Source organism: Alligator mississippiensis, chromosome 3, assembly GCF_030867095.1.
Source record: "Alligator mississippiensis isolate rAllMis1 chromosome 3, rAllMis1, whole genome shotgun sequence".
Taxonomy (NCBI): domain Eukaryota; kingdom Metazoa; phylum Chordata; order Crocodylia; family Alligatoridae; genus Alligator; species Alligator mississippiensis.
In genome coordinates, this window is record NC_081826.1 from 185,080,946 (window position 1) to 185,096,745 (window position 15,800).

The 15,800-nt window shown below is 44.1% G+C and overlaps 1 long non-coding RNA gene across 1 annotated transcript in view; it reads left to right on the plus strand.

Annotated features, from left to right (window-relative positions):
• LOC132249130 (uncharacterized) overlaps window positions 1–15,800 on the plus strand; it is a 170,565-nt gene that overhangs the window by 18,418 nt on the left and 136,347 nt on the right. Inside the window, exon 2 of the long non-coding RNA XR_009460530.1 lies at window positions 53–131. This is a non-coding gene — a long non-coding RNA (uncharacterized LOC132249130). The remainder of the gene's footprint in view (window positions 1–52; window positions 132–15,800) is intronic.

Consider the following 15,800-nt stretch of genomic DNA (forward strand, 5'->3'; position numbering starts at 1 on the left):
GCTCTCTGCTTCTCTCTCTTCTTCTTATCATGGTCTCCTCTTCTTCCTCCAGTGCCCAAGAGCAAAGTACGACCCTACAGAGCTGGGCTTATGAAGGTGGCGGTGGGCATAATTACCCTGACTTTCTTAAGGTATGTGAACTCCCTTCACCTGTGTCAAGTGCTCCCCACGGTTACCCGAGTAATGGGGCTTCTATATAAGCCCTTGTTACACTAATAGTAATAGCCATACAAGGGAAAACAAACAAAATGGTTACAGTATTACACAACTTTAATTGGGTGTTTTGGGAAATCTAGCTCAAATCTAGTCAGATTAACAAAAGTCAAGTTTATAAAGTAATGCCTGGAGTAAGAGATAAGAGAAAAAGAGATTAAATCAAGTTTGAGGCTTACAAAGTGGGCTTAAACAGAGAGAGAGAGAGTTGGGATTTCACCACTCCATGAAGTTTGAACCGGTCAAGGCTCCAGGTGTTTGTCAGGGCTTGCAAACAAGCTGTTCAGCTTCAGATACAAAGTGCTTGAGACAGTCAGTGGAGGAGAAGGTGAAGGAGAAGGAGGAGGAAAAAGTGAAGGAGAAGGTGAAGTCCCAGTGGAACTGGTGCAGTATTTGGATTCAAGCACCAGAACAGAAATTTGAGCTTGGATAGGGGTTTTGTAGGGAAACAATGGTTCAAGGGTGAACACTAGGTTTGCTTATGGATAAGTGATGGCTCAAGGGAGTATACCAGAGTTGTTTTGATATGTTGGACAATAGGAGCTGATCATTCCTGGCTATGGGCGGCTGTTACTCTAAGGAAGCTCACAATGCAAACAGGCAGATTCAGTGTTTTGAGTGCCAATAAAGGAGTCATCACTAGAATTGGTCTGATAAATGTTGAGCTGGGTGTGTGGAGGTGGGTTGATTAGCATTTGGGGCAGAGATGCTCCATATTGCAGTGGTCCCCTTCTTCTCTGGTCCCAGAGTTAAGTGCAGTCTTTGCCTTAGAATCTCTGTTCTCCACTCTGAATGCTAATAGAGGCACCTCCTTGTCCCATCTTCAAAGTAAATGAGACTAAGGGAGTTGCCAGTGCCACCCTGTTCCATCTTCAATGTAAAAGAGACTAGGAGAGTTGCCTTACTCCTATCACTCTTGTCTGGAAGGGTTTAGGAGTGTCTCCCACTGCATCTTCATTGACTTTTGTAAGTCCTCCCTGTAATCAGTTCCAGTTCAGGCAGAGGTGTATGTGGGGGGTGAGTCCTTCATAAGTCAGACAGGGTGAGTACTGTGCCAGGGTTCCCCAAGAACATAGAGCAGATAGGTAACACTCCTCCTGCTATTCAGACCCTGGCTGGGGCCCAGTGCTGGGGTTCCCCCCTCTTCCCCTTCTCAGTCAGCCAGAGCAGTGATAGTGCTCCAGGTAGGGGGCAGAGGGGTAGGGCCAAATGCCCTCCACTGGAGCACACAGCACAGCCCAGGACTGCAAACATCCTGAAATGCTGGGGAACTGTAAATTAATTTGTGGGAAGGGGGCTGGGACAGAAGTTACATAGACCGGTTTGATCTAAATCAGTTAAGTCTGATAGTACATCCAACTAGGTTTATCGTAAACCAGTTTTGGCCATTTTGAAAACAGTTTAAATGCACTGAACTTCTGTTCTACTACAGGTTTAAACCAGTTTGTGATCATTTAAATTGCTTTATGTGTAACTTTTCCTAGCTCTAGGGTCCTCCGGCTACCCAGCATCCACACTGAATGCTCTTTGTTTCTTTGTTTTAACTTCTATATAAGCCAGTTTTTCTATCAGGAAAACAACCTGGAAGAGCTTTTCTGGATGGTTTGAATATGTGCATACAGCTATAGTTTGCCTTCTGATTGAAAGTAGTGGCATATTTCCTGGCATAGCTAGTCAATGAACTCTTAGCTGTCCTGTCACTGAAGCATAAAGAATCAGATCCATTAATAACATTAGGTCTTATCCTAGTATCCTACTGAAATATTGTTTATAAGACTTCTGAAATGTGAAACTTAAGAAGATGTGCTATTCAACAGATTTTAAGTGTCAAAAACATTACATTCAAGAAAAAAAAGACAATTTTAGGATATGCAGTTGACAGCTAAAATTATTTTCTACATTACATCTTTTCTAGCTGACCATATTGATAGAATTAATATTTAAATAGTGCAATCAACCTACATATATTATAAATGCCCACTCTAACACTAGCACTTCTTTAGCATTTTCATCTTCGCTACCACTTTGCCTTTTGTGTCATGCTCACTTAATTCCCTAATCTAAGCAAGCTCTCATTTTGCTATTCGTCAGTGCTATGAGGTCAATCTAGTTCACAGCACTCAGGCTATATTTCTTTTGCTTCATACATCATAATTTAACATCACCAGCAATAATTATTTTGGAATCTGACCTTACTTTTCATTATCTTTTCATTGTGGATGATGATGTACAAGGCAGAGGGCAAAACTTGATTTTCGTAAATTAAGTTAACCCTGCTGGGCCAACAATTGCAGAAGCAAATACTGTGATTAACGAACACCTTGACAGTTATTTTCAAGAAATGCATACATTTGCATAATATAGATTTTTTAAAAAAGAAGGAATAAAAGACTGATCATTGTGTTAACCTGTATATGAAGCAGGAATCTTCAGCCTGAAGTAAGCACAGTAGTAGGTAGACCATTTAGCAATATAGAGGACTTACAGGCCTTTCTAGACTATTTATAAACACCTAAAAAGGGAGCGTGAAGAAAAGTTATTAGCATCTCAGTGCAGCTTAGGTGCTCCAAAGGTATTTGGCTTCCTCCCCCCATATCTCAATACTGAGCATTTTACAGCTAATGACCCCAGTGATTCACAGCATTTCTCTCTCCAAGTCCTTCAGGCTCTAGTCTCTACATACTTCTGGGGTGCTCAAAGATTTTTCATCCCTACTGCCCTCCTTCCCCCCTCCCAGAAGACACTTTAGGTTGCTCATAAGGAACCTAGAAAGTAAAAACATTCTAAATATCCATAATACCTACTTCTAATGAAGTGCGCATCAGTGGAGCTCAATGCACTTTGCAAAGGAAATCAGTATCATTACATGATGGTATGGATGGGAAAAAAGGCACAGAGAGGTGTTTAATGCCACATAAGCCAGTGGCAGATCAAAGGAACAGAACCTAGTTCTCAAAACATTCTCTTTCTTTTTTGTTTGTATCAGACACTGTTAGAGTAGGGGTAGGCAAAATACAACCTGTGGGCTGGACACGGGCTACAAGACAATTCCATCCAGCCCGCAGGGCCCCTCAGCCCTGGCCCTCAGTGCCCCTTTGCAAGCCTGCGCCTCCATGCAGGAGGTGTAGCTCTGATTGGTAAGCAAACACTCCACACCCCAGCCTGGCCTGACCTGCATCAGCCCTGGGCTGGGGAGCATGAGAGACAAAAAGACTCTGCCTGGTTGAGGCTTTTGCCTGACCACCCCATGGCTGTTTCCCAGCCCTGCCTGTCTGCAAGTGTGGGAATTCAGGTAAGGGCCCCACTGGGCAAGGTACTTCCCTGGAGGAAAGGGGCCAGGAGTATGGGGAGCCATGTGCTATGGGGTAAGGCTGGGCTGGCCTTGCATTCTGCAGGAGCTGCACACTATGGGGCCAGGTGGAGGTGTGCCTGGTTGTTGCCACCTCATGTGGCCAGAGACTAGGGCAGGAGTGTGGGAACCACAGATTGTGGGGCCAGGTGAGACAGGCCGTACATGCTGCCACCACATGCAGCCAGGGACTTGAGTAGGATTGCTTTTGGGCTGGGTGGGGCTAGTCCCACTCGCTGCCACCACCTGTGGCCAGAGACTAGGGTGCGAGTGCAAGGAGAAGCATGCAATGGGGCTGGGCAGGGCTGGCCCTGCTCACTGCCACCGTATGCAGCTCCAGGGACACACACATTTCAGGGACTCTGAGGACCCCCCCAAGAGACACTCCCACCACACATGCATACACCCTACCACCCACCTTCCCAAACCCCGACACATACTCCCATACCCCCTACCATAACCCCCGACACACCCAGACCCTCCCACAGGCCGCACAGTCACTCCTACCCCCCCACCATAACCCCACAGTTCTCACACCCACTTCCACACCCACCTCCCACAGTCCCCACACACACTCCCACCCCCCATCTCCACCATACCCACACACATCCTCACTCTCCCACCCACCCCCTCTACACCCTCCCCCACACACCCCACCCACTATACCCACACCACAGACACCCCCCCACACACACACACTTCCCAGCTGCATCCCTTACATACACCCCCTTACTGCCACATACAGTATACAAGAGTAAGACTTAGTTTAAATTACTATGCAACTGCTTCTACATACACATGTAAATCAGAACAAAAATATTTTTGTAAATAAAATTGAGTAAGTTATAGTAGATGTTTGATTTTTTTAGTCTATGATTTATTTATTTTTTTCAAAATGGCAATCCTCTCCTCCCAAAAGGAGTACTGCTGGGGTAAGGGGAGGGACTTCTAGTGGTGAAGGCCAGGGGTTAAGGGACAGACTTCTGGCCCCAATATGGCAATGAGGGAGCAGGGACACCTATCAAGGGGCAAGGCTATCTTTGTAGCGCTCGGCAGCTCACCAAAATTTGTTAAGTGGCCCTCCAGCCAAAATAATTGCCCACCCTGGTTTAGAGCATGTCCCTTCACATACTTTTGTAAGAGAAGTAGCTATTTGTTCAGAATAACACATGTAATGTTTCTACATCTTGTTATTAACTGCTTTTACTAAAAAAAATGAATGCAGTTTTAGCTATGGATTTGCCACCTCCCCTTTTATAATATTATGTTGAGAGATATTAAGGGCTGCTGTGAGGTGATTTTTGATCCAGGTACAAATCACGGACTTTATTAAGGTCAAGGGGTATGCAAAAGAGTCTGTCTTAGTTCCTGTATGGAGTAGAAACTGCTACTGCCCTGGTGCATTGAAGGTTGAAGTTTTGCTGCATTGGCTGAAGGTTTTCCTTGATTGCAAATCCAGCAGCCAAGATATTGATGTTACAACCTGTGTGCATTAGAGGACACAAAGCTGGGGTGAGGGGGTGGGAAACAGTTGTGAGCTTCCTGAGAAGAACTAAGGACACAGTTTCTTGGGCACAGAAAACACCATAAGGGTGTCTGGATTCCTAAGCCATAAAATGTAGTGCTCTTTGTTCCTACTCTAGAAGAAGAAACAGGATTTTATGTACGTTATTTCTACATTCTTTGTGAATCAAAGAATGTGTATATCAAGACTCCTGTAATCAGTTAATGGAAATCATTGTAAATGGAAACAGTTCTTCAAAGCTCCAAATATTCTCAGACAGCTTGAGCCAAAGGGACAGCATGTATCATAAAGATACTTAATAAGAAAACCCTTTTAATGCCATAAAAGCAAAACAAAATCTTATTCTCCCCATTTGACCCAAAAAATAAACAAAACTTCATTTGGTTCCCTGAGCAGACTATGATCACCTACTTTGGACCTGTTAAAGTACTATATAAATGTAGCAACACAGATATTTTTTTCAGAATATACCGAAATTGCAACATCCTAAAAAAAAAAGATTTCCCTGGTTGAGATAGCAATGATCAACCATCCTCTGGAAGTTAGTCTTTGACTGGGCACTCAAAATTATGTCACTTGTCATTTCTGAAAATGCAGAGTATAGGTATATATTGTTTATGCATACTGTCTTCCAAGATTTAAAAGTTTGCCAAGTATTGCTTCTATAAATGCAATGCTTTGTATACTGTACATTTCCATTAACTGTCAAGATGAAATAATACAATAGTGGGAAAGTATGCGCTTCTCATATGCAATTATTTCCCCTCATTATTCAAGAAGATACATCAAAGAAACCATGAACTAAGAACCTGTTAAAAAATGCAGGATTATTTAAAAAGAGGATCCACATATTTTCGTTCTGAAAACATAGTTTCTTAGAAAGTAATATTACTGTTTTCTTAAACAGTTTCCCAGCTTATGTGCCATATTACAACGTGTCAAGGTCTATCCATCATATCACATTATAGAATGCAAGACAACATATGCTGTGAGCAAGTTTGAGTATTCTAAATTGTTTGTGATTTTTCTGAGCAGTACAAGCAATATTTGTAATGTAAAAAGTTATTGAAACTAGATTTATTTTGGTAGACTTTTCTTGGTACAGTCTATCTGTGAGAGAGAAGCAGCGAGTTGGGAAGCATCCTCCTTCCTTAAGAGATACAACGTCTTGATTTAGCCTGTATTAAGCCTCCATAGGGGCCTCAAAATCCTTATGGGTCTTTTCCTTATAATAGGCCTATATGGTATGGAGGTGCCATTACGCAATATTTTACAGATTATTAAGTATAGATGAACTAGATCCAAAAAGATCTGAGCATTCATTCATCTAAAATAGACATCTAATTCCAAGCAAAATTTAAAAACCCAAGTTAGGCATCTAAATTCCTTGAACCTCTCTGAGAAGAGTTACTTATAGATAGGATTAGGATTCTGTTAAAGGGAGGGAGGGGGAAATTCCCACAGTAGCTGGAAAAATGGAAAAAATGAAAGAGTTTGTGCGTGTCTCTTTAGTCGCACCTGTTTTCCAGATTTAGGTGAGTAATTTAGGTAGCTAATGTGAGACTGGGATACATAGCATGACATTCAGGGATCAAATTTGTCTTTTTATGTACTAGCACCTGGTTGGCTGGCTTGTCAGCTACCTTTTGAATAATAGCCTAATGCTTAAAACACTCACTCAGGAAATGGGAGACCTGGCTTCTATGTTCTTTCAGCTTGCAAAGCTGTCCCATTTACCACTTACCAGGAAATTGTCCTAAACCCTAGAAAGAAAACAGTGCTAGACTGAAGGCATTCCCCATACCTCCTTTTGAAGCTAGGTCATTGCAGAAAAGAATGTGAGGCATGGGACCAGGGAAAAAGCAAGCAAATGGGAACCTGTGGAGGGTACTTCTGTGGCGGTAGTGGAGGAATTTACTTTGATGTCCACTCCTTGTGCTGTTCATTCCTTTTAGCCAATAAAGGTTTAATATAAACAGGCATAAGCACTTCCTGGAGCAGTAAGACCTAAAGCCCAGGTCTTGCATACCTTGGATAAGTGTTCTTACCAGGCTTGCAAGTAACAGATGACTACCAACAGCCACATTTTTTTTAAAAAAGTAATGCTAAAGTCAGTGCTGCCCATGTGTAATACACGTGCTCAGAGTATACTTACCAAATTGGGCCTATTGAAGGACTTAGGCCAGCAGTACCCCTTAGTGAATCCATAAAGTCTTAGGCTGAGATGAACTTAAACGCTCATCTCTGCCAAGATGGCAGCAGCTCTGAGCATGCAGAGCAGCTGAAATGTTGGCACATTAATAAGTTTTCACCAGAAAAGTTATCTACTTATGGCACCGTTCAGGCACATATGCCAGGGGCTGGCAATTTTTTTCAAGGCACAGGCCAGAACACCTGAGCCTCAGTCCAGCAAGAGCCAAATGATCTCAGCACCAGATCAGCATCGGGGTGAGAGGCTTTCCATGCATCCCCACCAAAGCTACACATCTGAGAGCTGTGTATGCACTCCTGCTATTTCTCCCAGCACCCTGCTACCTGGATGCGGTGTGAGCACAGGTCCCAGTTGGAGCAAAGAGACACCTGAGTGGGGGTTTGTCCCTTAATGGCTCGTTTAACTCCCCCTGCCTCCCTCCCAACCCACCCTGTGTCAGCCCGCCAGGCTGACCTGGGGCCTGACCATTGCTCCCCCTTCCCCTCCCCCACCCCCGCTCTCCTCTCAGGTAGGGAGCAAAGGAGAGAAGCTTCCAAGGGAATCCCACACACCCCCTACCCTGGCCAGGCAGATCCCAGCTGGGGTCGGTGGAGTCCAGGGTGAGGATTTAATCTCCCTCCTCCCATCATACTCAGCCAGCTGGGCCAGGATTCGGCCTGGCCACACAGCCCCACTTCTGTTCAAGCAGGGATGGGGGGAAAAGCCTTGGAGGGCTTCCCTCCCAGCTTCCCTTCCTTCCCTTCAGCAGTGGCTGGGAGGCATGTCTAGTACCCCTCAGTTTCTGGCCTGCACCACTGCAGACAAGTGGCTGCATTTCCAGAATCAGAGCTGAATGTCTGTTTACTTGCTTATTGGTTCAATCTATGCAGTTTAGAATAACCTGTAAAGATTGAATCAATTCAGCCTCAGGCTTTTTGGACAGGGAAGATGTGGACGTTATCTGTACTGTGAACAGAAGAATCCGCCAGCCTTCCCTCCTCTGTGATATGTTTGAGCCCAGCTAAAGCTAGGCAGAAAGTATGCTTCCCCGTTCTCAAGTGCTGCAGTGTGATTCAGGCAGGGAATGAGCCAGGAGCGTTCAGGATGCATGTTCTGCTCCCTCTTTGGCTGAGGCTGACACATGCTGTCCCTTGCCGTGTGAGAGGAGGAAGTGGAGAACCAGCAAAGCACGCTGGGATTCTGGAAGAGGGCTCTGGGTCTGCTGACCATAAAGACATTCTGTCTCCCAAGATTTTCTGGGGATGCAATTCACTCAGGTTGACCCCAAATTATTTTTCTCCCCGAGTGGCCACTATTCCTCTGGGGGGAAAAAAAACTTACAAACTTCTTACATTGATGGTTTCTCCAGAGGCAGCAGGGACTCTCCCTGGAGAAACTGAATGTCTTTCCAAGCCCATTTGTCAGAATGTTCTGATGAAGGTTTTGAATATTGAAACTGACCACAAGACCTCTTTTTACTTTTTGATGCATTCTCTTGCATTGGGTATAACCATAGGCTATGAGCACAAAGCTGGAAGTTTAGTAGCCTGGATTCTCTTCCCGGCTTTGTATGGATTCTCTATGTAACAGTATTGAGTACCTTAATATTTTTGTCTTGCAGTTTTGTCCCATATGTGAAACAGAAATAATAATGCTTACCTTGGTAAAGCACTCTGAGATCAGCAATTGAAAAGCAGCTTTAAAAATGTTATGGCCTACAACTGACTCTCAGGGGAATAAGCTTCCTTCAAAACTAACCTCAATGTTCCAGTTCTCTGAGAACACTGGGCAGTAGGAGACCAATTTAGCTACAAAGGCATGAAAGGGAAAACAGGAAAGAGATATAGGTAGTGGAAGATAGGCATGTATTTAGTAGTCATATAAACAGAGAAAGGTTTGAAAATGATACTTGACTCTGAACTCCAGTGGGCAGTTATGGAGGTTTTATTATTAAAGTTATGTGAGCACTCTGTATTGCAAATATGCATCTTTCTCTGAGGGTAGATTGAAAGGCTTATTCCATGGCTATACCACATCATAGACAAGGTTTGGGTTTGTTGGCAAGAGCCAGTCAGAAAATGTGTATTGTGTGTGTAGAAATTGATTTATTTTTTACGAACTTTGAAAATGAATGCCTAGCAACATTTTTTACTTACGGCCAATACTTTTTTCTATATATATATTTTTTTTAAGGGGCGCATTTCTAAGGAAAATAGTTTTGCAAAAAAAACAACAATTTAAATTAAGAACCTTCCCCCCCCCCACACACACACAACTTTCTGTCATAAACAGTTTAAACCAAAAAAGAATTATTGATGTGTTTATGGTTCTCTCAATAAACTTAGAAGTCAACCAGTTCCTGGAATTACAAGTAAAAGCAGGCTGGATACAACTACAGAACTTTATTCCTTGGAACATTTATCTGTGCAAAATTGAGCTGTTACACAAATACAAGCACGCACACACACTATAGGAGAACATTATGTCTAGTGTGTGATGATGTATTTAAGGGTAGATCATAATGTATACATTGGATATACATGGATAATTGTAATATTAGCATCCCATAGTTTTTGAATGCTTGCCTTCGGAACTTGAATTAACATTCCTTTACAGCAGGATTTCATTTCTGAAATTTAAAAAAAAGGCATACTAAAAAAAAAAATAAAAACTGTATTGCATCATGTAGTACCATATTGACACTGATTGTTAATTAGCAAGGTTACAGCTTTTTTAGGTTCACTTTTGCCACTTGTACTAATAAAATTGTTAACAGCAGTAGAGTGTCATCCTCTGGGCAAGCCATTCATAGAAGAAAAGGCATATATTTTACTAATATGTATGCAACCATTTGCTGACAGTGTAGTTAAACACTAAGGCTTAGTAACCCTGTACTGCATTTCAGACTCAAAAGGGAGAGGGCCCTAATAATTGCAAACCCATCTGTATCTGACCTTTCTTTATCCCAGCTCCTCCCAATTAATGCAGAGTTCTGTCTCAAAATCACCTTTCTTACCAGTATGACAGGTCCAATGCCCTATTCTTCTGCATTTCACAGAAGCTGTTTCTTCTTCCACCTCAATGTCTGGATTCTGGAAGAAAATTGCTGAGAGAATAGAAGGGAATTTTCTTGTTCTTGGTGTGGGGGCCTTCCCCCAATCCCATCCTCATCGCCATGTCTCGGACGGCCAAAGCCGACTCGAGGTGATTTAGTAATTATTTGTTCGTTGTGCGGGCTGGTGAATAGAGAGGCGGACAAAGCTTAATGGTTGTAAAATTTTACTTACGCCCCTTGTAGCTGCGACGCAGACAGTCCGGTCATTTGAACAACTATGTTAGTTGCTCCAGCCGGCAGGGCTCAGGCCAGCTCGTCCATCCACAAATCAAGCCGGCGGGGAAAGGATACGTCGGGGATTGCGCTCGGTGACGGGGAGAGGCTAGAGGCTGATCAGACCCCTGTTGCCTGCTTGAAATACGCTGGGTCCGATAGGCTCCGCAGCACTTAGAGATCTTCACACAGCGTGAAGATCCCTCCTCCTGGTGTTCGTGGAGTCCTCCAATTTGAGCGGAAACCACTCAAGCTTTTTATACGGCTAGCAAGCCAATCATTAGCCACCATGTAGGAATAATTTAGAACTGGCCAATGGTGGGGCACAAATTTGAATACGAATGGCGGGAACTCCTTGCAACGTGCATTTCCGTGCTGCAACAAAGAAATGCACCCTGCAAAGAAAGCTACTGGTGGCGGGAATTCTTTTGCACCGGGGTTCTCCTCTGCAGCAGAAAACTCCACTGTGCAAAGAAGCTGCAATTTAGCGGGAACAATTTAGCAGTGCCGAAGCACTCGCAAAACAAAAATCACACCCTTGGGTTGTGACACTTGGTTCCGGTATTTAATGCCACTGTGGTCAACAGGAATAGTTAATGTAAGAGAAATCTTGCTCTGCCCTTACAGCCTTGAGATGAGTCGTGTTTAATGAATACTCCAGAAGATGGTTCATACACAGTCTGCATGCATATGGGAGCTATGCATGGATATAGAATGCTCACTGTAGGCACAGTCTTTAGAGAACACAACTGCCAGACTCCAATAAGTTTTTACCATGTATTTGCAAACTGGGGTTATTAAATGCTAATAATTGCTAAGCTAATAATGTGGCATATTTGTCCAGAATGGGTGAAATGGACGAGATGAGTTATAAAGGTCATGTTCTTGCATCATACAACCTTTGGCCAAATTTCAGTCATATGACTTTGGAGTTTATCAAGTAAACAGCTATAAGATATATGTAGACTGACCCATAAAAAATATGAATGGACCATTTGTATGAAATACTCCATGAGTAATCCTAGCAACTTGGAATCTCAAAGGCAGTTTTTTGTGTTTGCAAAACCAAAAGAAGGGACAATCTGACTCAGCCAGACTGCACTGCTTCAGATGAGTCACAGACAAAGCTCCTCCTGGCTGAGTCGCAGGCCAAATGTCTGGGACTGGGAAAGAGTCCTGCTTGAATAGGTCACTACTGGGGGATTTGTATACAACACGGGGTGAATTCTCCCTGAATTGAAGAATTTTTTTTTAAACACTGCTTCAATTTAGGGTGAAGTATATACGCTTGTGTTGTGTACACCCATGTCGGAGCCCGATCCTTACCTGCCTCTCCAGTGGTGGGGAGGGGAGAGTGAGCTGCTGCGGGGGGGGAGGGGGGGAACGGGGCTGGTGCTTCCCTCTGCAGCAGACCTGCAGGAGCCACCTAAAATTAATGTGCAACAAGACCCTAATAGTAGGCCCTAAGCATACCATATAACAAAGACACCTACCAAAACAGGACATTACCTTATGGGTACATTTCATACAACCATTTGGGTGTGATGGCACCAAATTCTCTGATAAGGTACACAGCTGTTTTTTGGACCATTCTGATGGTATCTGGTAGAAAAAAGAAATTGGGAATAGCAAATTCATTAGGGATTTAGCTGTTTTTAACTTTGAACAATAACGTGCATCATTATATATCTGTATGCTGCAAAACCTGAATGCAGGATCAAGGAATGAGCTACCTTAATTTTTATCAGCCTCTGAAACTTTGCATAGGAATTTGAAACAAGCAGGATGACTGCAACTCAAGGGGAAAAAAAAAACAACTAACCCCCCCCCTTCCTTTCATGTATTTAATAATAATACTCCTTCCATTGAATATGATATGTCTCCCTATTTCTAGCCTCGGCTTAATCACTCTGATGGAATTACAATTTTGTTTTCACTAACTGTGATTTACTTAGTGCAATTTGATTTATGGCACCAGGAATTTGTTTAGTTAATGGAATATTTTAATTTACTGTGCGTGATACAAGGCAATGTAAAATTACTTTGAATATCTATATTATATTACTGTTGACTACTAGCCAAAACATGAGATCAGAGAAAAATTGGTTGTGTAAGCATTTTTCTCTCAGGTATTTGTATACTAACAGTTTGAAAAGTTTACGAAAGTTTGCTCTATTATTACTATTTGTATTGGGATGATACTTTGACTTCTTCAGGGGCAGGATCCCATTGGACTATGTGCTCTAGTTGGACAGTAAAAGATAGTAGAGACCTTACAATCAAAAGCCAATCCCTGCAAAAATTTGCATCTGAAGTCAGTGGAGTTATTCACAGTGCATAAAGTTATGTACATACATGAGTGTTTGCAGCACAGGAGAATAAGGGGCAAGTCTTATTTCACTTTTACGTAACTAAGTGCTACTTACACATCCAAATATAACTGTGTAAGTGGCAATTTTGGCACTTATACAATTTTAGAACCTACTTCTAACTGCACAGCTATACTTGCCCTTTTGAGCATATGAGGAGAGGATAGGAGGAATGTGACTCAGTGAGATGGGTACTGTCACTGAAGTCCTGCCTTCAAAAGCATTTTGCATATCTTATTTAAGATTCATCAGATAAAATGGATAGACAGCAGTGGTCCTGCTGATCAGTCTGAGAAAGCTGTGCTTGTAATCGCCCCTCCCCAAGGTGGAAAATACAAAAAAAACCCTGTATTAATGTGTCCCTATTTGCAGTGCTCCTACAGAGATTGCTGACACACAGTAGGTCAACAGGGATCAATTTGCTAACATTATAGGCTCTCAACAGCAGAAACAGGGTTCATACAAGCATTATATTTCTATTAATAGAACTGTTTTTTAGTTTAGTGTACAAACATTCACCATGCTTTGCCTAGTCTAAAAATGGTTCATGTGGTGGAATGTAAAACCTCATGTGATGAGGTTTAACTTTTGTACAGTAGGGGTTAGGTGGGTTTAACAAATGCTTGTGTGATTAGAAATTCCCATACTGTCCTTTAGGTATCCCAGTGTCTCTTGCTTCCCCAACCCCCTCCAGAGAGGGATAGTCTGACTCAGCTGGACTTCACTGCTCCAGCTGAGTCACAGACAAAATTTCTGGGACTGTACAGGTGTTAACCACCACTACCCCCACCACCCTGCCATCCTAACCCTGAGTAGGCAGGGGGAAAGCCACCCACCAGCACCCTGTGAGATAAATCAAAGCTTGCTTGAAGTGTTGCATGGGGGCCATTGCCTCCACAACACTTGAGAACCTCATGCCTGCAGCCCCATCCAGTGCCACATATAGGAAGAGTTACCCCCTTGTGCAGCATTTTGGAGTGATTAACACACAGGGCTACAGGCTTGGGGCTCTGAACTACAGTGGAGAGGGAGCAGGGTGGGGGGGGAATCTAGCCCCCACAGCACTTCAAGGTGGTACAAGTGGCACATAGGGGTGTGGGCACCAACTGAAATGCCACATGGGTGAGACACTACTTTATGCAGGGTTTGAAAGCTCTGAGCTTTTGGTGTGGTGGTGGGGCTTCCCAGTGTCAGAGCCCCAGCAGCACTACAGGAACTCCTGTAACCATAACTGGAGCCTCAGCAGCTCTACAAGAAGCCCCAGGATAGTGGCTGCTATGGGGCTTCCTATGCAGACAGCTGAGGCCCCAGTGGGAGCCAGGGCTCTGGCTGCTACATCAGTACCACTAGCAAAGTCCTGCCACAACTCAGCAGGGACAAGCACAATCTGGCCTCCATCAGGAATGGAGGCCCCAGTCCCACCCCTTCATGGTAGTGTGCAACATGCCAGCACTCAGCCTCTCCTGCCAGCACCTACCCTCATTCCACCAGCACCTGGCATGCACTGGAACTGGGTTCCTCCAAACAGGTAAGGATCCATTGTGCTGCTGGAAGGAAAATTGACAGCCCGACAGCTGAGATGGAGAGAAGGGGAGTTGTGAGGAATAGAAAAGGGAAGGCAGAGTCCCTTTGGCCCAGCAGGTAATCAGCCCTAACCTGTGCCTTGGGATCCTGTTACCTGTCTCCAGGTTTACTACACAACCTGCAAAGCACCATGGGATGGAAGCTTTGAGGCTCCCTCACTCAATGCCCTCAGCAGCACAAGCTGTCTGCCAAGCAGGCAGTGGGCAAAATGAAGGCTTGCACAGTTATATTGTTTTGGGGTTTTAATTATATAAAGTGAATAACTTAATTTCCACTACTTCATTTGAACTCTTGCATACACCCAGTGGGCATGTCCACACATGCAGGCACATGCACTTGCAGCAGCTCAAATAGTAGCAGCACAAATTTGTGCCAGAGATTTGTGCCTCAGCACACATACCTGAACATTCACTTTAGTGTGGGGCAAATTGTGCCACATGGGGCAAATTGACCCTGCCCAGCTCCTCCTGGATCTTCAGCCAGGGGAAGCTAGAAGCTGGCCACAGCAGTATAAAATGCTGGGTAATTGCCCTCAGGAGCTTCTGAGACCTGGTGAGTTGGTATCTGGGGACACTAGCCCCTTGTGCCAGCTGAACTGCTGAAGCACCCCTAACCTAGAGTGGCCCCTGCATGCTCTACTCACTCCAGCAGTGTAGAAGTGGGGGCTGCTGCCTGGCTGTGACCTGCTGCCACCTGTGACAGCATCCACCCCCTTGGACCCATGGCTCCATGGCTATGCACCTGCCAGACCCAGACAGGGACTGCACAGCCACTTGGGTTGTGGTATGGGCACTTTAGCAGAGCCTCCTGCACCTCTGGACCAGCAGCCACTGGGCCATGGCTGCACAGTTGTCTTTTGGGCAGCACTGCTGTCATGTTTTATGGTGCCCCCACTTTGCCATCTAGGCAGCTATTACCCAAGAGATGTGCTCATTGTGGTGGCCCACTTTGAACTGTTGAAGTGTGTCCATCTGGCCCCAAATGGCTAGGAGGCCAGCCACCTTATCTGCCCTCCAGCTGGGTCCCCAGTGCTTGCCCTGGGCAGGCTCCTCTGCCTAGGTCCTGCCACTTGCCTTACTAGCAGAGATACTGGTGTTCCCTGTTTTAAAATGACAAATTCTCTGATAAAAAGCCCAAATTCTCTCATTAAAATACCCAAAATCTGTGTTCTTTTGCAATTAAAATGAAACACCACTAGATATAGAGAGATCAGTTGGGAAATGTTTTATTGATATATTTAC